This window comes from Podarcis gaigeae (assembly GCF_964106915.1).
Source record: "Podarcis gaigeae genome assembly, chromosome: 3".
In the NCBI taxonomy this organism is placed as follows: domain Eukaryota; kingdom Metazoa; phylum Chordata; class Lepidosauria; order Squamata; family Lacertidae; genus Podarcis; species Podarcis gaigeae.
In genome coordinates, this window is record NC_139680.1 from 116815163 (window position 1) to 116840822 (window position 25660).

The 25660-nt window shown below is 44.7% G+C and overlaps 1 long non-coding RNA gene across 2 annotated transcripts; it reads right to left on the bottom strand.

The window, feature by feature from the left end:
• Nucleotides 1-580: 580 nt before the first annotated feature.
• LOC310842099 lies at nucleotides 581-25560 on the bottom strand. 2 transcript variants are annotated; one of them, XR_014562861.1, is made up of 4 exons: nucleotides 16086-17493; nucleotides 15252-15676; nucleotides 2373-2508; nucleotides 581-757 (listed from the first exon to the last, which is right to left on the bottom strand). It is a non-coding gene; the product is annotated as an uncharacterized lncRNA (long non-coding RNA). The 2 variants fall into 2 exon arrangements; XR_014562860.1 differs by lacking the exons at nucleotides 2373-2508; nucleotides 15252-15676; nucleotides 16086-17493 and adding an exon at nucleotides 25447-25560.
• Between the last annotated feature and the right edge of the window lie 100 nt (nucleotides 25561-25660).

Consider the following 25660-nt stretch of genomic DNA (forward strand, 5'->3'; position numbering starts at 1 on the left):
TGGATGCCATGGGATGCTCGGATGAAGAATTCTTCTTAGTAAGCACATGTGCATGCAATTATGTGTAATAATAATAATAATAATAATAATAATAATAATAAGTGAGCTTGGTGAAGCTAGTTTCTGTAAAAGCCTGGACTACTTCCCATCCTGTAATCCTGTAGCTGGAGGAGCCTAGAATCTATAAGAAGAAGCTTCCAGATCTGGTCTGGTCAGTTCAATAATCCCAAAATTCAGACACCTGTGAGTTTTGAAGGATGACTATATTTCAACTGGCAAACTTTTTAAAAAAGTGCCACTCAGGTTGGTTACCATTTAAATGGAAGCAAAACTGAACTTCTTCTCCCTATCATTCCAGCCCCCATATTTTATCACTCTTCATTTCCCACATTTTGGCCCAGTCCTGCTCACTAGACTGTTTTGGGGGATCCTCACCCCTCATAGTCTTCCTTTCTAATGACGTTTTGGGCCTCTCCACAAACCATGCCTGCTGACACCTCCTTCTCATGGACGTAAGGTGCCATTTCGGCTTCACTAGCAAGAACACTCATGCTTAGAAATGAAAAACAGAGGGAAAAGGTTTTTGGATCTGCTTTTATTGCAAGGCCCAAGCTCATGTGAGCCTTGAAACTGTTGCTTTTTTTCAATCTGGATGCTTTGGAGAAGAAGTCCCTAGCTGGGGATCAAGTGGGATCCAGTGGCTCTCAAAGAGAGGGAGCATCTTCCACTTTTCAAAGGCATCTATCACTCCTCCCGTCTAAAACACAGAAACCAGCAACAAAAAGACAACAGTTAACTCGGTTTCATAGCAAAGTGACCATGTTTGAGACACAAAAATACAAAGCAAGGCATGTTGGACAACAAGAAACATTTCATGATAATAAGCCATTGGGTAGGGATAGGTCTGTTTCAGTTTTTCATTTCCAGAAACTATGAATTACATAGATTCACCTTTCGATGAGAATTAAATGCAGTCTTTTGCCCATCTTTACCTTTGGGGGACTTTCTTTTCTAGGTACAATTAAATATGTCACAGAATAGTGAGTGAGCTTGCAAGGTCTTCAATATTCTCCTGCAGACTGGATGTTATGCATGGCAGGGATTTGTTGTCTTTGTGGCCCTGAGGAAGAGTTCTGGGGAAACAGGAAGCTTGCTCACAATGTTTTGAGAAACACGGGAGAACTGGCACCCTGGGGTTCATTCCGTCCAGTTGCTAAAAGTCTACTGCCTCAGGTTCTTTCTTTAAAAGATAAAATAAGAATGAAGCTGCTTGGAATTGAAAGTGGGAGATTTGCATGGAATGCATGGCATGTGAAACTGAGGTAATCTTTTTTTTTTTTAGTTATAATTAAATATGTCACAGAATAGTGAGCAAGCTTTCAAGGTCTCCAATATTCTCCTGCAGACTGGATGTTATGCACAGCAGGGATTTCTTGTCTTTGTGGCCCTGAGGAAGAGTTCTGGGGAAACAGGAAGCTTGCTCATAATTTTGTGACAATGTTTTGAGAAACACGGGAGAACTGGCACCCTGGGGTTCATTCAGTCCAGTTGCTAATTTCTCTGTATGCACCCAAGACAAAAGTCTACTGCCTCAGGTTCTTTCTTTAAAAGATAAAACAATAATGATGCTGCTTGGAATTGAAAGTGGGAGATTTGCATGGAATGTATGGCATGTGAAACTGAGGTAATCTTAAATGGTGGAGGGCAGGACACCACACAGTGTAAGAGCCCAGCATCTGTTAAAGCTGCAGAATAGACATCCCTTAGGCACTGAGATAAACAATGGATGAAGCTGCACAACAAATTAAATGTGCCCATCCGGTGTGGTTTAGGGATTTGGCAAAGGAGATCTGGCATAAGCTCACAGGGCAAAGGGGCCAAAGACAGCTGGACCAGCCATGAGGCAGGTGAGGACCCTTCATCTGGTGGCAGACGCCCCTCAGACAACAAACCCATTGGTGCCCCTCCTGCCCCGCTGGTTCTGCCTATGGTGAAAGAACTCAGCACCATCTTGCTTAAAATGGGCAACAATGGTAGTGCCGCTTCTGTGCCTACAACCAACAGGGTATGGTGTGTGTCAGCGGCAGATCAGGCCATGGAAGGAGGATCAGGTAGATGGGCTTAGGAGCCATGCTGGCAGAATGGCAAAGCAGCAATTACCATTTTGCATCAAGTGGCAAAATGGGATGTTCCACCCTTGGCTGATTCTGGCATAGGTATTTTTATTTTTATTTTTGCAATGGAGCAAATGAGCTTGCAGGCAAAGGATGATCAATTTAGGGGACTCTCCACTGGGTACTTAAAATGATCAATCCAGGGGGTAATGGGAGAAGGGCAGGAGGTGTAATTCTCTTTTGGTAAGCTGAAATTACCTTTTGCAACAGGGAATACTAGGAAAACACTGTCCAATCTTTTCATGAGTATCCGGACAATGCATAGGGAAGCAAGCACCACCTTCGGTATTAAGGCATTGCCTAGGACCCCTAGTTCTCTTGGCCTGTGCAGATCCTGTGCAAAGAGAGAAACAAACATAAGTGGGGAGAAGGAAGTTAATTCACAATAGGATGAAAGAGAGGAACAACTCCACAGCCCTTTGAAAAGAAGTGGCTCTGTGACGCTCTGGGTGCTGTGGCATCCCAGCTCCAACCCCCCACCCCCACCCCTGCCAGTGGCCACTGGTGTTTACCACCCTTGCTACATTCACAAGAAGAAATGGTCAATCTGCTTATCCAGATATTTGCTCATGAGTGGAGGGTGTCAGCAAGAAGTGAGGCACACATGGCTTATACGTTATAGAGAAAATAAAGCCTGTAACTGAAGCCATCAGAGCCCCAAGGACTACCCAGAATAAAAGGCTGTATAATACATCAAGAAACATTTCCCACTAATTAGAAATTCCATAAATTTGCATAGAATTCCATAAAATCTAACCAAACTGAGAAAAGAAGAGGCTACTTTTGTTTTTCCTTAACAGTTTTACATGCGATGCCATTTTCCATATATTTTTTAAAAAGGTAGAGGACAGTTTTGACAGTTAGGTCCAGTTGCGGACAACTCTGGGGTTGCGTGCTTATCTCGCTCTATAGGCCGAGGGGGCCGGCGTTTGTCCGCAGACATGTGGCCAGCATGACTAAGCTGCTTCTGGCGAACCAGAGCAGCACACAGAAACACGGTTTATCTTCCCACCAGAGTGGTACCTATTTATCTACTTGCACTTTGATGTGCTTTCGAATTGCTAGGTTGGCAGGAGCAGGGACCAAGCAACAGGAGCTCACCCCGTCGCGGGGACTCAAACTGCCAACCTTCTGATCAGCAAGCCCAAGAGGCTCAGTAGTTTAAATCAGAGGGCCACCCACGTCCCTTTTTCCTTATATTACCCTGCCATAATGAATTCAACATGTGAACATCAAAGCACAGCTGTCCTCTGAAAGGCAGCTATCCCTCCAAGTAACGTGTTTAAAAAATGTACCTGAAAAAGTGTATTTTCATGACAATAGCATGAAAATATAGGTTATAATAGGGGAAATTGCATAGCAGTTATGGGCATAATGGGGGAAATTCAGCAACACAGTGCATATATCCCCTAATAGATGCACCTTTGTAGGCAATTTTGTCTGATATATACATTTTTATGCAAAATTTACCACTAAAGAAACGTCTCTAGAAAGAAAAGTGAGCTTCCTTTGCAAGGCCACAGAACAGCCACTGTACTCCTCTCCCTCTTCCACCCCACAAATGACTGGCAGGTGTCCCTCTGTCTTCTTCCTCTCCATCCCTTACCTGGGGAAGCCAGGAGCAGCAAAGAGAGAACTGCGAAGCACAGGTGAAGGATCTTCATGGCTCAGGATGAATTGTGGTGGCAAAGCCAGGCAAAGCCAGCTTTTAAGCCAAATGGAGCCCCAAAGTTTGCCAAGAGAGGGCTGGGCTTCCCATAATTGTAATTTCTTTGGGACATTGTGAGTTAGGCTGACGTGGAAGAGAACGTTGCCAAAATCACGTGCCTCTGGAACGGCATTCCTGCATTCAGTCAGTCATAGCACTTTCCACAGAAGTAAAATCACAAACATTCACATGTGCTGTATTCATGTTTCAGAGCGAGATAGCTTGAATCAAATGAAATATTTATGAGGAGCATGCGATGCCCCACATAGGCAGTGCTAGGGGGATGTATCCCTCAGGTAAATGACTCACCTCTCACCTGTCCCCACCACATTGCTGGACCCTTGCGGTTACCTGAAGGAAGGGGACTTTTCACATGCTTGCCTCCCACAATGATTATTCTTAGTAGTAGCCCATGCTTCCCCCCCCAAAAAAAAAATGTTAAGGGTTACTCTCATTTTCCTACTCATATTGAAATACTGCTCCTCAATCTGGCCAAACTTAGATTCACAAAATGTTTAGGGGTATGTGGACCCCTGCATCCCCCCAGGAAATAGCACTGGTAGTAGTCATAGCCTCAAACAGTTCTTCCAGAAAAAAAAGAAAATTCAAGTCCACTGATTGAAGAGGTTGAGTGGAACATGCAGGGCAAGGAGATTTCAAAGGTGAAATGATGGACTCTTTGCTTACTTGAAGGAAGGGCAATCTTCACATGGTCTCTTGTCCTTTTTCTCATTTTTGCAATCATTATCATCATCATCCTATTTCTCAAAAAACCTTTTTCTAACTAGACTCAAAGCCACTTACAAAAATATTTTCAAACAGGAGGGGCTCTGCTTCTCTGCTTGCTACACCTGCCATGTCCACTCTGCACCTCATAATAATTTGCCAATTTCTCCTTTCCACCCTTGAAGATGACTAAGCCCCCTTTCCCCCTTCCCAACCCTGTTACTGAAGCCGCTTCGCTCTTCTCTCCTTTGCTCCATGGAGTCGCTGTTATTTGTGGCTAAAGATCGGGGGTGATGGGATCTCCAGAACAGAAACATCCAAAGGCCGATGAGTTAACCTTCTCTGCTTTGAGGTTTCATTTGAGCTTTCATGCTCAGGCCTGGTGCTTTCATGTGGGACTGAATGTGGGACACTTTGCATGGACCTAATACTCAGCTAAGGGACATGGTTGGCGCTGTGTTCTAAACTACTGAGCCTTGGGCTTGCCAATCAAAACGTCGGTGGTTCAAATTCCCGTGACAGGGTGAGCTCCCGTTGTTCGGTCTCAGCTCTTGGCAACCTAGCAGTTCAAAAGCACGTCAAAGTGCAAGTAGATGAATAGGTACCACTCTGGTGGGAAGGTAAATGGTGTTTCTGTGCACTGCTCTGGTTTCGCCAGAAGGAGCTTAGTCATGCTGGCCATATGACCCGAAAAAACTGTCCACGGACAAACGTCGGTTCCCTCGACCAGTATTGCGAGATGACCGCCGCAATCCCAGAGACGTTCGCAACTGGACTTAACTGTCAGGGTCCCTTTAGGGTTACCTTTTAATTCTCAGCTATTCAAACAAGATGGAGGGGAGAAAATTACAGTGAGCAAATGCCCAGCAGCTATTGACGTTTTATGATGGACAGTGATGGTGATCCCTTTCCAATGAGATAAACAATAGATGAAACTGCAATTAATCTAAACAATCAAATACCATGTGATTGAAGGATTCGAACAAGAAGAATTGGCAAAACCTCCCAGAGCAAAGCAATCAAAGATAGGGCTGATCCCAGAGCCTTGAGGCAGGTGAGGATGCTGCTTCAGGTGGCAGAAGCCCCTAACCAGGCACAATGCCCATGGGTGCCCCTCCTGCCCTGCTGTTTCTGCCAGTGGAGGTGAAGCACCAGCATCATCAGCACTGATTTTGGGCTGCCATTTGGGGCAATACGGGAAGTGCCGCCCTAGGCTGATTCTGCCATAGGTGTCTTTTGCAATGGACAAATTATGAAAACAGCTGGCTGCGTAATCAATTAAGCTTGCAATCAAAGGACGATGTATTCAGGGACCACTTAAGTAATTTGTGTAACGAATGGAACAGGTAGCTGGTACTCACTGCTCTATGAAAATGACATTCTTTGTAATAAAAAGGTTGCATTAGAGATACTTTGTACTGCCAGTGGTTGTTTAATTAATGAAAAACATAATTAAGCAAATGTTGCAGGCTGTATAACCCACCTATATGATGACTATAATGAGTTTTGTTTTGGTTATTTCTGTTTCTGAAGGAATAGAATGGCTCTAAGACACAGAAGGGAGGGAAGAGGGAGGGAGAAGAGATGAGTTTGTATCGATGCAGTTTTTAATAAAGTTTTAATGGAAAACTCTCGTGGATTTTAACAGTAGACAAATGCTATATTAAAGGAGGTTAAACTGGAATCAGATAAATGATCATCAACTTGTAAAGAAACCTATTGTTCAAGTTACAGTATACAGTAACACCACAAAATACCTAATAAGAATAAAAAGGCACTGAATAGCCCCCCCAAAAAACCACATAGTTAAATCTTTTAAGAAGAAGATGGCTCATTTCTTCTCAATCAGAGAAAAAAAATCTGTAGATGCAAGATGCACACCCGACTGCAATACGCATGACCACGAACTTCTTGAAGAAACAGCAGGATTCAAAGCTGTTGCCAGACAACAGTGAATACAGGTCGGCAATTGGTGAACTCTTGTATCTAGTTACCACATGTAGACCTGACTTAGCAAATGCTGTGGGGATTTTTAGTAGAAAAGTGAATTCTCCCACTGAGCATGATTGGGCAGGTGTAAAAAGGGTGGTGCGGTATTTGAAGGGTACCATGAATTGTAAGTTAAGGTTACCAGCTGTCAGAAACCCTAAGTTGGTTGGGTATACTGATGCAGATTGGGCTGGGGACAATGCTCAGTATAAATCCACAGGTGGATTTGTTTTTATGTTTGGGGATGGACCTGTTGCATGGGGTAGTTATAAACAGAGCTGTGTAGCATTGTCTTCCACAGAATCAGAGTACATTGCAGCGACAGATGCATGCAGAGAGGTTGCCTGGCTCGATCGACTCATCAAGGACTTTGGGTTGGTGAGAAAGGAACCTGTCAGCTTGCTAGAGGACAATCAGAGTTGCCTGAAGCTGACACAGAGTGAGAAGTTCTATGTGAGGAAAAAACATATTGGCGTGAAGTACCATGATGTACGTGAGTTGATCCAGGACAGACTTATGGAACTATCTTACTGCCGCACCAAGGAGATGACTGCTGACATCCTGACGAAACCCCTGCCAAGAGAGTTTCCAGAACCTACATGTCAAGCTGGGACTCTGGGTGGTTGAATAAAGTTATTTATGTTTGTGCATATTGTGTTGCCTGAGAAGGGGTGTGTGGGGTGTGAAACACAAAGCAGTCAAATACAACATTCCTAGAGTGGACATGTTTACACATGAGAAGGGATGTTTGTCCAGCCAGTAAATAAACTTCCTGTTTCCTACTGGGCTGGGACAAACTCCCGTTCTTGTGTCCTGCTGGCTTCACTGACATTGGGAGCTTTCCGCCATTGTATAATTTTTACGGAAGGGAAATTCAGCTTGGCAAATGAGATTCAAACAAGTGGCCAGAGCAGGTGATCATTTCTCCTCCGCATGCCCTGCCCCTCTCACAGCATTTTCTGGACAGATCATTTTGAGGAGCCTCTGATCTGAGTAGCTTTAGGCTACCACCCTGAATGGACATCCCTTCTTGAATTTAGGCTAAGGGACCCAGTGAACTGAGAAAATAGCTTCATTACATATAACTTGGAAAAGGTTTATAATGATCAATAGGTTTCTTTACAAGTTGATGATAATTTATTTGATTCCAATTTAACCTCTTTAATACAACATTTATCCACTGTTAAAATCCATTTGACTTTTCCATTAAAACTTTCTTATATCCTCCATTATGAAAAAACCTCATCAGTACAAACTCATTTCTCCTCTCTTTCTCCCTCCCTCCCTCCCTCCCTCCCTCCCCCTCCCTCCCTCCCTTCTGTGTCTTAGAGCCATTCTATTTCTTCAGAAACAGAAATAACCAAAACAAAACTCATTATAGTCATTATATAGGTTGGTTACACAGCCTGCAAGATTTACAGTTGTCTTAATTATGTTTTTCATTAATTAAACAACCACTGGCAGTACAAAGTATCTCTAATGCAACCTTTTTATTACAAAGAATGTCATTTTCATAGAGCAGTGAGTACCAGCTACCTGTTCCATTAGTTACACAAAGCATGAATTACTTAAGTGGTCCCTGAATACATCGTCCTTTGATTGCAAGCTTAATTGGTTGCACAGCCAGTTGTTTTCATACTTTGTCCATTGCAAAAGACACCTATGGCAGAATCAGCCTAGGGTGGCACTTCCCGTATTGCCCCAAATGGCAGCCCAAAATCAGTGCTGATGATGCTGGTGCTTCACCTCCACTGGCAGAAGCAGCAGGGCAGGAGGGGCACCCATGGGCATTGTGCCTGGTTGGGGGCTTCTGCCACCTGAAGCAACATCCTCACCTGCCTCAAGGCTTGTCTGGCTCTGGGATCAGTCTTGTCTTTGATTGCTTTGCTCTGTGAGGTTTGGCAAGTTCCTCTAGGTCCAATCCTTAAACCACACTTTATTTGCATGCTTAGATTAATATGCAGTTTCATCCATTGTTTTTCTCATTGGATAAAGGATCAATATAATTGTCCATCCTGAAGCTTTAATAGCTGCTGGGCATTTGCTCACTGCAATTTTCTTTACCCCACCTTGCTTGAATAGCTGAGGATTCGGTCCCATATATTCCATGCAAAGTGTCCCACATTCAGTTCCAAACGCTTTCACTAAAATAAATAAAAAAAGAATCTGAGGTTGCAGACTTTTGCTTAGGGATTTTGCAGAGTAACTAGCAGCTGAGTTGAATGAACCCAGGTGGGAAAAGGCCTGTGAGCAGGGAGAAGAGCTTCCTGGACTCACAGCCAAGAAGGTCTCCAAGATGTTTAAGGTCGTTGCCTTGACTGGCTGCACATCCCTGGCCCTCTCCTCCTGGTGGCCTTGCTGCCTTCCCTGGGACCCTGCTTGGCTTACGTGACTTAAGGAAAGTATTTGTATGGACAGTGGTTTAGGCAGGAGTGCCATCTCTGGTTGTGGCATCATAAAGTGCAGTCCTAAAACAGGCCCACTCAGAAGGAACTCCTGTTGGTTTCCATGGGGCATGCGCCTAGGTAAATTAAGGGAGGATTGCAGCCTTGAGTGTTGCTGGACGCGTAGGGGAAACGGCTTCAGAAACAGGGGTGTTAAGGGGACTTGGTCATCTTCTAGGTTGAAAAGGGAAAGGAATGTTTGTGATCTGTAACTGGGATCTCACTTCGGTGAAAACTGCTATGACTGCCAGAATGAAGGGAGAGGCATATGATTTTGGCCATGTTCTCTTCCACGTCAGCCTAAGACACAACGTCCCAAAGAAATTACAAATATTTCATCTCCCTCTCCCTCCCTGCCCTCTCTTGGCAACCTTTGGGGCTCCAATTGGCCTACAAGCTGGCATTCAGCTTTGCCACGTCAGGAAGCCCTGAAGATCCTTCACCTGTGCTTGGCTGTTCTCTCTTTGCTGCTCCTGGCTTGCCCAGGTAAGGGATGGAGAGGAAGAAGACAGAGGGACACCTGCCAGCCAATTGTGGGGCGGAAGAAGGAAAGGTGTCCAGTTGCTGTTCTGTAGCCTTGCAAAGGAAGCTCACTTTTCTCACTAGAGATGTTTCTTTAGTGGAAATCTCTTTAGTGGGAATTCTTTGCATAAAAATGTATATATTGGGCAAAATTGCCAACAAAAGTGTGTCTATTAGGGGAAATATGCACTGTGTTGCTGAATTTTCTCCAATACACCCATCATTGCTATGCAATTTCCCCTAATATAACCCATATTTTCATGCTATTTTCATGAAGTTATTCTTTTTCCTATACATTTTATAAACACGTTACTTGGAGGGAGAGCTGACTTTCAAAGGATGGCTCTCCTTTGGTTCACACAATGACCATTAAGGTGCAGCTATATATCGAAGACTGCATTGCATGTAAAACTAGTAAGGAAAACCAAAGGTAGCCTCTTTTTTCTCAGTTTCATTGGATTTTATGGAATTTTAACCTTTAAAGCCCTTTATGGCCCAGACCCTTGTACCTATGGGACCGCCTTTCCTGGTATGTCCCACGGAGGACCTTACGGTCTTCAAACAAAAGCACCTTGGTGGTCCTGGGCCACAGGGAGGTTAGGCTGGCCTCAACCAGAGCCAGGGCTTTTTCGGCTGTGGCTCCAATCTGGTGGAACGCTCTGTCACAAGAGAACTGATATCTTTCCGCAGGGCCTGCAAGACAGAACTGTTCCACCAGGCCTTTGGCCAAGGCGCAGCCTGACCCCCTCCTTTGGTAATCCTCACAGAGGTCTAGCCCTATGGTTGCCATTAATTTGATTTGAACTGATTTTACAATGAATTGATTTTAGAATGCTGTATAATTTTACTGTTGTTAGCCGCTCTGAGCCCGGCCTCAGCTGGGGAGAGTGGGATATAAATATATTATTATTATTATTATTATTATTATTATTATTATTATTATTATTATTAATTTTACGGAATACATTTTTAAAAATAAAATTTAGATTTGTCTTTTCCACAAGTCTCTCAAGAAATTTGGTGCATGTAGCGTCTAATTAGTGGGAAAGGTTTTTTGATGCAATATAGAGCCTATTATTCTGGGTAGTCCTTGAGTTTCTGATGACTACAATTACAGGCTTTAGTTTCTCTATAACTAATTAGTCATGCATACTTCGCTTCTTGTAAGAGAAGGAGGTGTTAGCAGGCATGGTTGTGCAGAGGCACAAAACGTTCCCCCTCCACCTTGTTTAGATAGCTGAGGATCCGGTCCCATATATTTCATGTAAAGTGTCCCACATTACATACATGCATCTTGCTTCTGCTGCGAGCAGAGAAGCATCCTCTCTCTTCGGAAACACAGGGAGAACTGAGAAAAACAGGAAACCAGTGTACGTCACATCCAGTCTCCCTTTCCCGTGGGAAGCCCAACAGTACGCTGACTGTGGAATGTAAACACCTGTCTCGTGACAAGCACTTCGCTGCACAGTGAAGGAAGCAGAAACCAACATCCTCCCCCTTTCTGTGAACATCACTGGGCAGCGTGTTCATACAATATCAGTACAAACCCAACTTCTGCACATAGGTACAGTGTTGATCCCTTGATACAATCTTGGACAATACATCAGCAGGAATTTCATTACCTGGCATATAGGACACCGTTACGAGTCCCTTCTGAATACGTTCCCTAGCATGTTGCAACTTTAACTGCAAGTGCTTCGTGCTTTGCTTACAACCTTCAGAATTCAGCAAAGCCAAACATGCTTTGTTGTCCTGGTAAACCTGGATTGGACATTTGACAGGAATTTTCATGTCTTTGCACAATTGTAACAACCATTCACAATCTTTAAGTGAATAAGACAGTGCATTCAGTTCAGCTTCACAAGTACTTAAGCTAACTGTTGTTTGCTTCTTGCATGACCAATCAAATAGACCCTGATTGTACATATAGCAAACTCCAGACGTACTTTTCCTGTCTGTAGTGTCACTTCCAAAACTTGCATCTGCAAATATCTCAAGACCACCAGACTTCTGATTGTTAAATCTCAGTCTGTAATGCATAGTGCCTTTCAAATAGCGTGCTATGCGTTTCAGAGCTTTCCAATCCTTAACACTAGGATTGTTGACTTGTCTGCTTAGCAAATTACAGCTAACAGCAATGTCAGGTCTTGAACATCTGGCAATGAAGTTTAGCTTGCCTAGCACACTTCTGTACAGTGTAGTGTTAGAAAATGCTTCTTCAGTGTCATCTACCTGATAACCTGTTGTCATCGGTTTGTCTACAGGGTTAGCATCCATCAGGTTTAGTTTGCTTAACACATCAGCAATTTTCCGTGACTGGTGTACTAGAATGTTACCATCTTGATCTCTCTTTATTTCCAGAGATAGGTAGTTGTTTACCTCACCGAGATCTTTCAAGTCAAAGTGCTCTTTCAGTTGAGCTAGGGCGTTATTGTACATTGTGACATCTTCCCAAAAGAATAAAATATCATCAACATAAAACAAACAATACAGTTTCTTTTGCCCCTCCTCTTTGACAAATACACATGGACCAGCTTTCCCTTGCTGAAAACCTAGAGAAAACAATACTTCAGTGAGTTTTGTGTGCCAACACCGTGCACTTTGTTTGAGACCATAAAGGGACTTTTTCAGAGCACAAACATATCCCTGTTTTACCTGTACGCCATCAGGTGGAAGCATATAAAGTGAATCACCTAGAGATCTGTACAGAAAAGCTGTATTCACATCATGGTGACTAATGTGTAGATTCTCCTCTGCAGCTAGCTTGAGCATAAGCCTAATGCTCTCATACCTCACTGTGGGTGAGTAGGTCTCGTGATAGTCTTCACCTGGTACCTGTGCAAAACCTCTGGCTACCAATCTGGCTTTGTGTCTGACTATCTTGCCATTTTGATCAGTCTTCGCTTTGAAGACCCATTTGCTTCCAAGCAGTTTCATTCCTGGAACTACTGGAACAAGCTCCCATGTTTTGTTCCTTTCTAAGGAATCAAGCTCAGCCTTCATGGCATTTAACCATGGCTCAGCTTCCTTTGAATCCAAATCCTGGATTTCTTGGAAACTTGAAGGTTCAAATACCTTCTTGGAGCTTTTAACAGCTGTTACTGCTATCTTAGCAAACTCATCAGCAAATCTCTTTGGAGGTCTGCCTTTTGTGGCTCTTTGTGACCTACGAATTAGCCTTAAGTCTTCAACACTCTCCGCTTCCTTCTTGGGAGAAAAGTGACCTATTGTGAACAATGGTTCTTCCAATTCCTGATCAGAGCTTTCAGAGGGTCGCATAGAGGCTTTCGCACTCTTGAAATCCTCTGAATCACCCGATTCAGTTTCAGACTCAGAATCAGAACCTTCATCAGTGGGTGTGGGTTGTTGCGGTTGCTTTTGACTATCCTCAGTCTCATCACTGTCATCAGGATAACATTGGAAAATTCCCACATTCTCCCCCCACTTGGCATTGTACTCAACACTTCTTGTGAGCTTAATTGTCTTAGAGTCAGTCATCATTATTCTGTAAGACCCTTTCTGATAACCTAGAAAGATACCATGCAATCCACGCTTGTCTAACTTGGAGCTTTGTGGTGAGTGAACCCACATGTCAGAACCAAAACAACCTTTCTCCCTCCTCTATGTGACATCCTTTTATATATTTGAACATGGCTACCATATCACCCCTTAACCTCCTCTTCTCCAGGCTAAACATGCCCAGCCCTTAGCCATTCCTCATAAGGCATCATTTCCAGGCCTTTGACCATTTTGGTTGCCCTCCTCTGGACACGTTCCAGTTTGTCAGTGCCCTTCTTGAACTGTGGTGCCCAGAACTGGACACAGTACTCCAGGTGAGGTCTGACCAGAGCAGAATACAGTGGCACTATTACTTCCCTTGATCTAGATGCTATACTCCTATTGATGCAGCCCAGAATTGCATTGGCTTTTTTAGCTGCCGCGTCACACTGTTGGCTCATGTCAAGTTTGTGGTCAACCAAGACTCCTAGATCCTTTTCACATGTACTGCTCTCAAGCCAGGTGTCACCCATCAAAGGCTTCTACCTTTGTCTCTCAAAGTTTCATCACTCCTCCTCCCACCATGTGTCCCAGGTATTGAATAGTCAAGCCCCCTATCTGGCATTTGCTAGCTTTGATGGTTAAGCCGGCCTCTTTAATTCGCTGTAGCACTATCGCTAAGTGCTCTTTGTGTTTCTCCCAAGTTGGACTGTACACAACCATATCGTCCAAATAAGCAACTGTGAACTCTCTTAATCCTTTCAGGATTTTGTCCACCAATCGCTGAAAAGTTGCTGGCGCATTCTTTAAGCCAAAGAGCATTACTTTAAACTCAAACAGCCCTAACGGACTTCTGAACGCAGTTTTCTCCTGGTCCCTAGGGTCCATTTCTACTTGATAGTACCCCTTTGTTAAGTCTAGGCAGGTGATGTAATGACACTGGCCTATATCTTCGATCAGGTCATCTAAATGCGGCATTGGATATGCATCCGCTTTAGTGACATGGTTCAGCTTCGTATAATCCAGGCAAAATCTAATAGATCCATCAGGTTTGTCTAATAACACTATGGGTGCTGCCCAGCGGCTTTCCGAAGGGGTTATCATCCCTGCCTTCAGCATCGCCCTTACCTTATTGCTAACTTTCCCCACATACTCTCCAGTTATTCTGTAGGGGTTGACAGCAATAGGCTTAGCATCCCCAGTGTCGATATGATGTATAACTCCTTTAGCTCTACCTGGAGTGTTATTGAAAATGTCTTTAAAATCTTGTAGGATCTGCTTAACCTCCACCTGCTGATTAAGGGTTAATGTAGGAGCTATCTTTATTTCTTGTAGATTGCACAATTGCTCCCCTCTCCCTTCCCAGCATGTTATATCAGCTTCATCTGCTTACAGATAGGTAGCCGTGTTGATCTGCCATAGTCAAAACAAAAAAAATTCCTTCCAGTAGCACCTTAAAGACCAACTAAGTCAGTTCTTGGTATGAGCTTTCGTGTGCATGCACAGTTCTTCAGATACACATGTGAATTTTTTTTGTTTCAGCTTCATCTGATTTGTCTGCCTCAAAACAATTAACTAAATCAGCATCTTCTTTCTGTTCTTGGGCAAAACTATGTTTTTGGCTTTTTACAAAAGGGACTAGCAGGGCTTGGTTTTCTCCCCGCAGAGTTCTGTTCCTCAGCTCTGTCTCCTTGGGCAACAGTAGCATTCCCCTCAGCATTGGGTGACTGTTGACCCCCTTGGAGCGAGTAACTACAAAAGAACTCTGTACATGCTCTAAGAGATCCCATCCGATCAGCACAGTAGTAGGAATCTCCTCAGAAATAGCAACCTGCCACTTCCCTGACCAGTCTTGGAATTTAATATGTATTTCTGCAACTGGTAATACCTCAGGTTGTTTAGAAATTCCTTTTAATTAACATAACTTTCCTTGGAATTATTTTGGTGGGACAGATGATCTCTGGGTGGACAGTAGTGACTTGCGACCCGGTGTCTTTTAACCCCAGAAATCTCTTCCCTTCAATCCAAATATCTTCCCCAGCATTTTAAAAAGAAGATTATCTTGTTTTATAGCATAGCAATGTGCCACTTTAGCCTCCAGTACTTCAGCAGGCTTCGGCCTATCCTGACTAGCTTGGCTCTCCTCAGCTTCTTTGATACAAAAGGTTTTTCTTTGAGGGCTTATATTACCAGACTTTTCTCCTCCAGATCTACAATTAAACCTTTTGTGGCCAAATTTTCCACATCCCCAGCATTGAACTTCTTTGGGATTTGTATAGTTTGTTTTCCACCCTTTCTCCTCAGTGAGACTGGCGTTGGCTTGGGCCTTGTCATTTTGCCCTTTTGACAATGGCCTATCTCCCTTGTCTTTCTCTGAAGAGGGGTTTCCCTTTGCTTGTTGGAATTTATTTCTGTTAGTCCCCCACACTTTCCCGCCAAAACTCGGTTCATCAAACCTATGGTCCCTTATTTCGTTTATTTGGTCAGCTAAGTTAGCGGCTTCTTGAAGTGATTGAGCGTGTCTTTCCTTTATAAGATATTTTAATTGGCTGTTTATTGTTTCATAAAATTGTTCCAGAGCAAACACTTCTCTGATTTTTGGAACAGAGTCTGCCCTTGAAGGGAGTGGGCAGGGGGGTGCATTGACAGTTGGAAGGCAACGCCCGGAGAGCAGGAGGAGAAATGCATCTGGAGCAAATAAGATATGCAGGCTTGACTGATAAGCGAAAGGAGTGCACTGCCAAAATGCTCTGGCAACACCCAATGAGGCCATAAGGCAAAGGGGGGAATATGATATGATAAGTTACTGATGGTGGGGTGGTTGGGAGGTGCTGCTAGGGTATAAAAACTGCTTGCTTACGTGTTTTAGCCCCCCCCCCAGCCTTTGGAAATAATTCCGCTGGTGGCCTCTGCGCAGATCACAATAAACTTTTTCTCCGAAGCAACTGAATCCCTGGTGCTTTTTTTGTCACCTCTACGTCCTGGGTAAGCGGGCAAATGGATCCCAAGTAATTAAGGCTTCACCCTCTCCTGTTCTAACCATTTTGTGAGGTAGTTTGAGATTTTAGCCCCAAGCTGAGCGTATGTCTCCTCCTTCACTTTAGTCACACTTCTAAATTTCTTTCTCAGTTGTTCTGAGGTAATCCCAAACCAGGTGTATATTAGTTGCTTAAATATCTCAAAATTTTTGGAATCGGTCCCCGACATTTGAGAATAAATTAGGGCTAATCACCCACTGATCCTGACTCTAAGGATCGTCATCTCCTCATCTTTCACTTGAAAGTCTTGACAAGCTCTTTCAAATGATATAAGGAAAGCCTCAGGGCAATCTTTTTCCTTGAACTCAGGAAAGCGCTTTAAATCTACCTTCACTTGAGTTGGACTACTGGTGTTATTACTATTATTTTGATTCTCCATAGCTGCTAATTCCAGTTTCCTCATTTCCAACTGAAATTGCATTCTTTCGCTCTCACTTTCAGCCCTAATTCTTTCGCTCTCCTGCTCAGCCTTAAGTCATTCACTCTCAGCTTTAATTCTTTCTATTTCTTGTGCAGATCCAATCTTTTCTAATTCCAATTTATATTCTTGTTCTAACTTCCATTTTACAAATTCTTCAGAGAATTTTGGACCTTCTGCCTCAGGTTGAATATTAGTTACATTTTCTAAACTCTGCTCTTCTCTCTGAGGATTTCCATTCTCCTCTCCTTCAGAGCTTTCATAAGTTGTTTCCCTCCCAGGGTTTCTTATCTTTTTGGGTGGCATGTTGTGTGAGTGAGAATTATCAATAAATTAACAAATAAGAGAAATTTCCTCTCAGTACTCTTCTTTCTGGCTAGGCTTCTCTCAAGACTCTGGTCCCAAAGGTCTGCTATGGGTTTTCTCTCTAACCCTTCAAGCTCTACTTCCTCTGACCACGAGCCTAAACCCTCTACCAGAACAGACTTTGAGCTCTCTTTCTCTTTGTTATCTTGGCTTTGTGGCTTATCATGGATACCTCACAACTACACCCCCGGGTTAGGTAATCCCTTCACAGATTTACCCTTCCCCCTCCAGGTGTATTGTTTTTCCCACCAAATCCCACCACTTGCCTACCACTTCTGTGGTGACAGCTAGTGATGTTATTCCACCAATGTTTTATCCCACTGCTACACCACCAATTTTGTGGCGATCACACAGGGGCCCCCGACGTTTGACGGTCTATTGACCCTGTGCCACCACTGTGATTGTTTTCTTCACTGCCACCACCCAGCTTCTCACGGGGACACACGGAGTCCAGACAGTTGTTAACATTAACAAATAATCAAGTTTATTTTTAAATGCAGGAACAAGCGTGTGGTTTCAGTTTATTTTTCTCTTGTCAGTTTCTTAATCTTAGTTCCTAACAACTCCAAACTGATTATTCCCAACTATCTATCTGATTACACCTGACAATTCCGCTCACTCTCAAACCAAAGACAGTAAAAATTTCAAAATTAAACAAATTCCCGAACTTGACTAAACATCCACCCCCCCAAATAAAATAAAACGGAATATTTATTTATTTATTTATTTATTTAGAACTCTGCACTCTTCTGAGTCCTCCTGGGCAGGAACAGCAGCAGCAGTAGCTGTCCTTATGAGGCCTGTCAGGCCCCGCCCTGGGCCAGGTGGTGAGTGACAGCAACGGGGCCCTTAAGCATTCATGCATGGGAGACTCTCCATTGAACTTTGATGGGGGAATGGGGGGGTGCTTCCTGACCATTTCTGTGTTTCTGTCTCCGCCCCTGAGATTTCGGCATTTTGATAATTGTTCTTCCCAGTTATCAGTGTTGGGAGGCTGCCCCTGGCAGGTCCTGCGCAGTCTGTCATGATTTATAACTTAACCGGCAACTAATGTTGACTCGGGACAATCTGTCAGGACGCTGTCAGCAGCTCCTTGCTGTTTCCCCAGGAATCCATAGAAACAAGGAATCCTTTTTTATTTCAGACTTTACAGAGAGAGGGTATAGGACCCAGCCTCTTGGATAATTATGTTGTCCCCAGTGAATCTCTACCTCTTGTCTCTCCCACTTCCTCGTTTGTCATCATCAACATCATCTCCTCTACGGGTGCCGCTAAGTGTCCTCTGTCTTTGAAGTCTTTGCTCTCCTACTTTTAAGTCCCGCCAGGTTCTGGGAGATAGAGGGTCTGGGCTGTTTTCTAATGACAACGTGTCAGCCAGCTTGAAGTAATATTGTATTTGTTATGTACTGAAGTTCTCACCCTGGGCCAGCAGGGAGATACTGTAGATAGTTATTCAAATGAAGGATCGAAAGTGACGTTAAGTGATTGGATAGTTTGTATGCAAATGAAGGATTGAAAGTGACATTCAGTGATTGGATAGTTTTAGAAAGTTGCTACAATTACATTGTTCTGGAGCTCTATATAAGCAGGCTGACTGAGCTCAGTTCTGTTCTGGCCTCTGAATAATCAAAAGCTGTTTGAAGAATCGCTGTGTCGTCTGATATGTTCGCCCACAACTTAACACTGGCGACGAGGATGGGATCGATGGACATCAGAGCACAGCGAGATGCGGCCACCCTCTGAACTGAGCTGCATCACTGAGCTGAATCACTGAGCGAAATCACTGAGTGAAATCACTGAACAGAACCAATTCAGAGCTGACTGTTCTGGCTAGAGCACTGCGTTCCATCCATCGCCCTTCACGCCGGCATCGGAATCATGGCTTCACTTGTTCCTCTACCGCCGTTTGCGCCAACCTCTGAATCATGGGACTCCTTCCTTGCTCGGTTTGACTGCTACCTCCAAGCCAACGAGCTGACAGAAGTATCAAAGGAATGGAAGCAGGGCCTATTCCTCAGCCTCTGTGGGCCTGAGGTGTTTGAGACGGCCCGAGCATTGGTTGCGCCTGAAGCAGTACAGGCAACAACATGGGACATGATTCAAGAGAAGCTCCGCAACCACTACGCGCCAAAGCCGTCCAAGAGTGCTGCCCACCATGCATTCTACCACTGGAATCAGTCAGAGGGGGAGTCAATTAACAACTACACTGCCGCCCTCCGACAAGCTGCAATGCACTGCGAGTTCTGAGACTTAAACGATGCCCTGATTGATCAAATTGTCTGTGGGGTCTGGGACATCCGTCTGCAACGGCGTCTCCTCGCCAAGCCAGACCTCACGCTACAGGAAGCCATTGAGGAGGCTGTGGCCTCGGAAGCTGCCGAACGCTCTGCCCAGGAGATCCGCAAGGCCAGCAGCCCGCGTCTTGCTAGGAAGCCAGTTCCAGTGCATCATGAAGAGGCCAGCAGTGATGAGGCATCCTCCAGTGAAGACGATGACATGCACCAGACAAAGCGGGAGTGCAGGAAGTTCCAAAAGAAGTCCAAGGGCCAATTGGTTAGGGCATTCCCTGGGTTAGGGCAAGGTCTTCGCTAAGCTGGACCTTGCCCAAGCCTATCAACAACCCGTTGATGATGCCACTGCTGAAGCCCAGACGATTGTCACCCACCGAGGGGCATTCCGTTGCCGCCGGTTGCAGTTCAGGGTGAGTGTGGCTCCTGGCATCTTCCAAAGCCTTATGGAGTGTCTCCTGCAAGGGCTTCCAGGCGTGGTACCATATATTGATGACGTCTTGGTGTCTGCAGACTCACACCAGCTGTTCAAGCGCCTCTGTGCCGTGCTGACCAGGTTCCAGGAGGCCAGGCTCAAGGTAAAGAGGGAGAGGTGCTAGATCGCCGTTCCACAGGTGAAGGTCCTGGGCTATCTTATCAACGCCTCCGGCCTTCACCCGACCTCATCCAAGATCTGCGCTATCCAGCAGGCCCCCATCCCAAAGAACAAGACGGAGTTGCAGGCGTTCCTGGGACTGCTGAACTTTTATAACATGTTCCTGCCCCACAAAGCCACGGTGGCTGAGCCTCTCCACCGACTCCTCAGCACAAAGACACCTTGGTCCTGGGGTCATCGGGAGATGGCGGCCTTCAATGCGGTCAAGGCCCTCCTTTCATCGGACAGTGTGCTGATACAGTACAGTGAAGCCAGGCCACTGGTCCTTGCCTGCGCCGCCTCACCTTTTGGCATCAGCACTGTCCTTAGTCACCGTTTTCCAGACGGAAGAGAAGCACCGCTCGCCTTCTTTTCCAGGATGCTATCTCTAACTGAACGGAATTACAGCCAGCTCAACAAGGAGGCACTGGAACTTGTAGCTGAAGTGAAGAGGTTCCATGAATACCTCTACAGCACGACTTTTGACCTCATCACTGACCACAAGCCACTTCTGGGCCTCCTCGCCAGTAATCATCCGACTCCACCAGTCCTCTTGCCGCGCATGCTGCGATGGCCTGTTTTCCTGGCTGCCTACCACTACCGGCTCGTCCATCGCCCGGGGAAATTGATGGGCCATGCCAACACCCTCAGCCGTTGCCCTCTTCCAGCGTTTGTGGAAGACCCGGATCCTGCTTCATCGCTCCTCCATCTGCCCAGGATCACACCATCAGCCGTGTGCTCAACTGGGTGTGGAGGAGGTGGCCACAAGGGCCTTTTGCATCAGATTTCCTGCAGTTCGCAACCAGACAATATGAACTCTCAGCTCATCATGGCTGTCTGCTGTGGGGAGACCGTGTCATGATTCCCCAAAGACTCCGTCAACGTGTCCTGGAGGCTCTGCACGTTGGCCACCCAGGAATCGTCAAAATGAAGTCTAGCCCAATGGTTGCCATTAATATGATTTGAACTTATTTTACAATGAATTGATTTTAGAATGATGTATTATTTTACTATTATTTTACTGCAGAGGCAGAGGGGCAGGAGGGGCACCAATGGGTTTGTTGTCTGAGGGGCTTCTGCCAGCAGAAGCAGGATCCTCTCCTGCCTCATGGCTGGTCCAGCTGTCTTTGACCCCTTGGCCCTGTGAGCTTATGCCAGATCTCCTTTGCCAAATCCCTAAACCACACCGGATGGGCACATTTAATTTGTTGTGCAGTTTCATCCATTGTTTATCTCAGTGCCTAAGAGATGTCTATTCTGCAGCTTTAACAGATGCTGGGCACTTACTCTGTGTGGTGTCCTGCCCTCCACCATTTAAGATTACCTCAGTTTCACATCCCATACATTCCATGCAAATCTCCCACTTTCAACTCCAAGCAGCTTCATTCTTATTTTATCTTTTAAAGAAAGAACCTGAGGCAGTAGACTTTTGTCTTGGGTGCATACAGAGAAATTAGCAACTGGACGGAATGAACCCCATTGTGCCAGTTCTCCCGTGTTTCTCAAAACATTGTCACAAAATAGTGAGCAAGCTTCCTGTTTCCCCAGAACTCTTCCTCAGGGCCACAAAGACAACAAATCCCTGCCGTGCATAACATCCAGTCTGCAGGAGAATATTGGAGACCTTGAAAGCTCCCTCACTATTCTTTGAAATATTTAATTGTACCTAGAAAACAATGTCCCCCAGGGGTAAGGATGGACAAGAAATGGATTCAGTTCTCATTGAAAGGTGAATCTACTGAATTCCTAGTTTCTGAAAATGAAAAACTGAAACTGAGACCTATCCCAACCCAATGGTCATGAGAGCCAAAGCTCTCATAAAACAACATGTTGTAGACACTGAGCGCCAATGGGATCTAGCCAGGACCCCAACTGTTATTGCCAGTGCACAGGACAATTCAGTAACTCCCTGCTGCCTTCAGATACAAACCCTGCTGCAATGGACATCGTTGCCAGATTCTGCACAGCAGTGCTCAAAATTTGTTGGATGATGGCCTGTACCACAAACTAGATATAATGAGGACTCGTATTAGAGTGCTCTGTAGACTGATGGCTGTAGTCCTATATACTACGAACCTTTTCTGCTCTTCCAGGCTTGTCTAATGTTCTCTTATCTTCTTTTGGATTCTTATAGAATCTTATAAGTCTTAACTTATTTTAGTTTTTTAAAACATTTTTTAAAAATATTTTAAATGATTGTATCCCTCCCTCCTCATGCTGGTCCTCAACCGTAATAAAGATTTGTTGTTGTTGTTGTTGAAATGCTTCTTATGGACCAACATGGCTTGCTTTGTATTTTCATGTCTCAAACATAGTCACCTTGCTATGAAACGGAGTTAACTGTTGTCTTTTTGTTGCTGGTTTTTATGTTTCAGATGTAGATAAGAAATGGCTGACCTTGAAAAATGGAAGATGCTCCCTTTCTTTTTGAGATCCGCTGGATCCCGCTTCATCCCCAGCTAGAGATGTCTTCCCCAAAGCATCCAGATTATAAAAAAGCAACATTTTCAAGGCTTACATGAGTTGTGCCTTGCAATAAAAGCAGATCCAAAAGCCCTATTACTTCTCTTGTTTATTTTCAAGCACGAGCGCCATTGCTATTGAAGCCAAAATGGGACCTTATGCCCATGAGAAGGAGGTGTCAGCAGGCATGGTTGTGCAGCGGCACAAAACGTTCCCCCTCCACCTTGTTTAGATAGCTGAGGATCCGGTCCCATATATTTCATGTAAAGTGTCCCACATTCAATTCCAAGCACCTTTGGCATGAAAGTACCAGGACTGGACACTGACCCATTGCCCTTTGGATGTTTCTGATCTGGAGATGCCATCACCCCTGATCTACAGCCATACTGACAGAGACTCCAGGGGGTTTTGAACAGAAGAGTGAAGCAGCTTCAGAAACAGGGTTGGGAAGGAGAAAGGGGGATTTGTCATCTTCTAGGGTGGAAAGGAGAAAGGGAAGGACAGGCTGGCCAATTATTATGGGGTGCAGAGCGGGAAATGGCAGGTGGAGGGAGCAGAGAAGCAGAGCCCCTCCAGTATTAAAATGTGAGTCCTGTTTGGAAAGGTGTCTGAGAGATATGGTGGTGATGAGTTAGGAAGAAGAGGAGGAGGAGGAGGAGGAGGAGGAGGAGGAGACATGTGAAGATTGCCCTTTTCATTTGATCCAAGCTATCTCCTTCTGAAACATGAGTTCAGCAGATCTGTATGTTGAAATCCCCCAGGACAACCAAACTAGGTGTCTCCAGGAGCACATCCACCATGACCTGAAGCAGCTCGGGCAGAGAATCCTTGGCACAGTGGGGAGGTCAGTACACCAAAAGGAATCCTGTACTGCTCCTATTGCCCAACTTCCAGAACATGAACTCAGAAAACTGGATCTTCCCAACAGGGCATCTGGTGTAAACTAGTGACTTCCTAAAAATCACTGCAACCCGCCTTCCCTGCCCACATGACCTGGGTTGCTGTGTGTAAGAGAAACCTGGTGGATAAGCAGCGGCAAGGACAGGCCCATCTGTTTCATCCAACCAAGTCTCTGTTACACATGCCAGGTCAAGTCCTCCATCCACAATCAGGTCGTGGATGACAGTGGTCTTCTTCATCATTGACCTGGCATTGCACAGCAGCACCTTCAGGTCATGTGGGTCTCCCTTATTGATTCCAGTATCCATCCGGTGAAGACCAGACCCAGAGGCGGGAATGATGAAACCTGCCTCCTCGGTAATGACATGGTCTGGTCTTAGCATAACTCCTCCTCCTACCAGTGATCACCAAGATCAGGTGTTCAAGTGCATGCGCGCACACACACACACACCCTGTGGAACCTGCCCCAGCCATTCTGTTGGCTCTGACCCACTCCCTGGCAGCTCTGACCCTCTTTACCCAAACATCACGATGAGCTTGCGCATTGAATATATGAGATTATTCCTTGCAATAAAAGCAAATTCAAAAACTCCATTTCCTCAATGTCTGGTTTTCAGGCATGGGTGTCGTTGCTTGAATAATATTACTTTGCCATCATCAAAGGCGAACCCTGAAGGGAGGGAGGGAGGACCCCCCAAAAATAGGCCAATGAGGAGAACTGAGCACCCCTCTCCCATAATGTTTTCTCCCTCTCCCATAATATTAGAACCCAATGGGGACTGAATGAACCTGGATGTTGGGGAATGGTGGGGGGTTCAGGACAGACAACGAGAAGTCCATTTTCATCTAGTGAATAGTCACAGCACTTCATTCATTGCCACAAGTCACTGTGATGACCACCAGCCTGGAAGCCTTTAAAAATGAATTAGACAAATCCACAGGGGATAGTCATCCCTTATTGGTGTGATCAAAGTTCCTCACAACATCAAACCATCTTGCAGAAAACACTAACGGCTGCAGGGCATTGCAAAATTTAAAGTTCCTTGCAACATCAAGCCGTTTTGCAGACTACACTAACAGTTCCAGGGCATTACAAAACTTGAACGAAACAATGGAAACAGTTCATATTAACAAATCTCCACAGAAAATTGACAGTAAGTTCTGGCAATAGAGAAAGAAGAATTGAACCCAGATTAAGGACAAAAAAAGCACCTCCAAAGATATATCTTGCCCCAGCAACAACTCCTGAACAATATCCACTTTTTTCTTTTTTGAGTTTTATTAGGATTTTAATGTAATATTTTTATTTATACTTTCCATTACATTTTTTTTTTCATTTCAATCAATATAACCATTAATAATCACTGACTTCTCCTCTTCCATGATTTCATTTATTTCTGAATTACAACTGCATATTCTAATTACTCTTTATGTTTTATTTTCTCCTCGCTCCCTATAACTTTAATACTTACATCTACTGAATTTACTCCAACCCTGCTAACCTTTTAACTGATTTAAGATAATTGTTCAGTTATTCTGAAAACATTTTTCATCCTTCCTTAAAGATTCCATCTTCTTGAGCCCTTATTCTGTTAGTTGGCTTCTCTAATTCCATATATTCCATCATTTTCACCTGCCACTCCTCCTCCGTTGGTATTATTTTCTCTCTCTATTTCTGAGTGTAAACCATTTGTGCTGCTATGGTTGTGTAGAGAAATAAAAATGTGGGGACATCCATACCTAATATTGCTAATAAGAAGGTTTCTGGTCTTTTAAAGCATTTTCTTCATTTCATTATATATCAACTCCAAGAAATCCTTTGCTAATTTAGATGTCCACCCAAAATAATACCCTCTTGACATTTTTGTCTTTGCCAACCTGCTGCACTCTCCATAATTTCTTTTGTTGCACTACAACAACCATTAGGGACATGGGTGGCGCTGTGAGTTAAACCACAGAGCCTAGAACTTGCCAATCAGAAGGTCAGCGGTTCGAATCCCAGTGACGGGGTGAGCTCCTGTTGCTCGGTCCCAGCTCCTGCCAACCTAGCAGTTCGAAAGCATGTCAAAGTGCAAGTGGATAAATAGGTACCACTCCGGCGGGAATGTAAACAGCGTTTCCGTGCACTGCTCTGGTTAGCCAGAAGGGGCTTAGTCATGCTGGCCACATGACCTGGAAGCTGTACGCCAGCTCTCACTGCCAATAAAGCGAGATGAGCGCCGCAACCCCAGAGTCGGCCACGACTGGACCTAATGGTCAGGGGTCCCTTTACCGTTACCTTACAGCAACCATTATCTCTGATTCCAGGTCATGCTGGTTGGGGCTGAAGGGAGCTGCAGAACAACACAGCTGAAGGGCACCAGGTTGAACCAGCTGGAATTTCCAAGGGATCTCCAACGACACACCCCACCCAGGAACACTGCAATGTATATTCCATTACATCACAAGGGTGTGGTGATCTATGGCCAGGGTGCTTTAGACTGGGAAGGCCA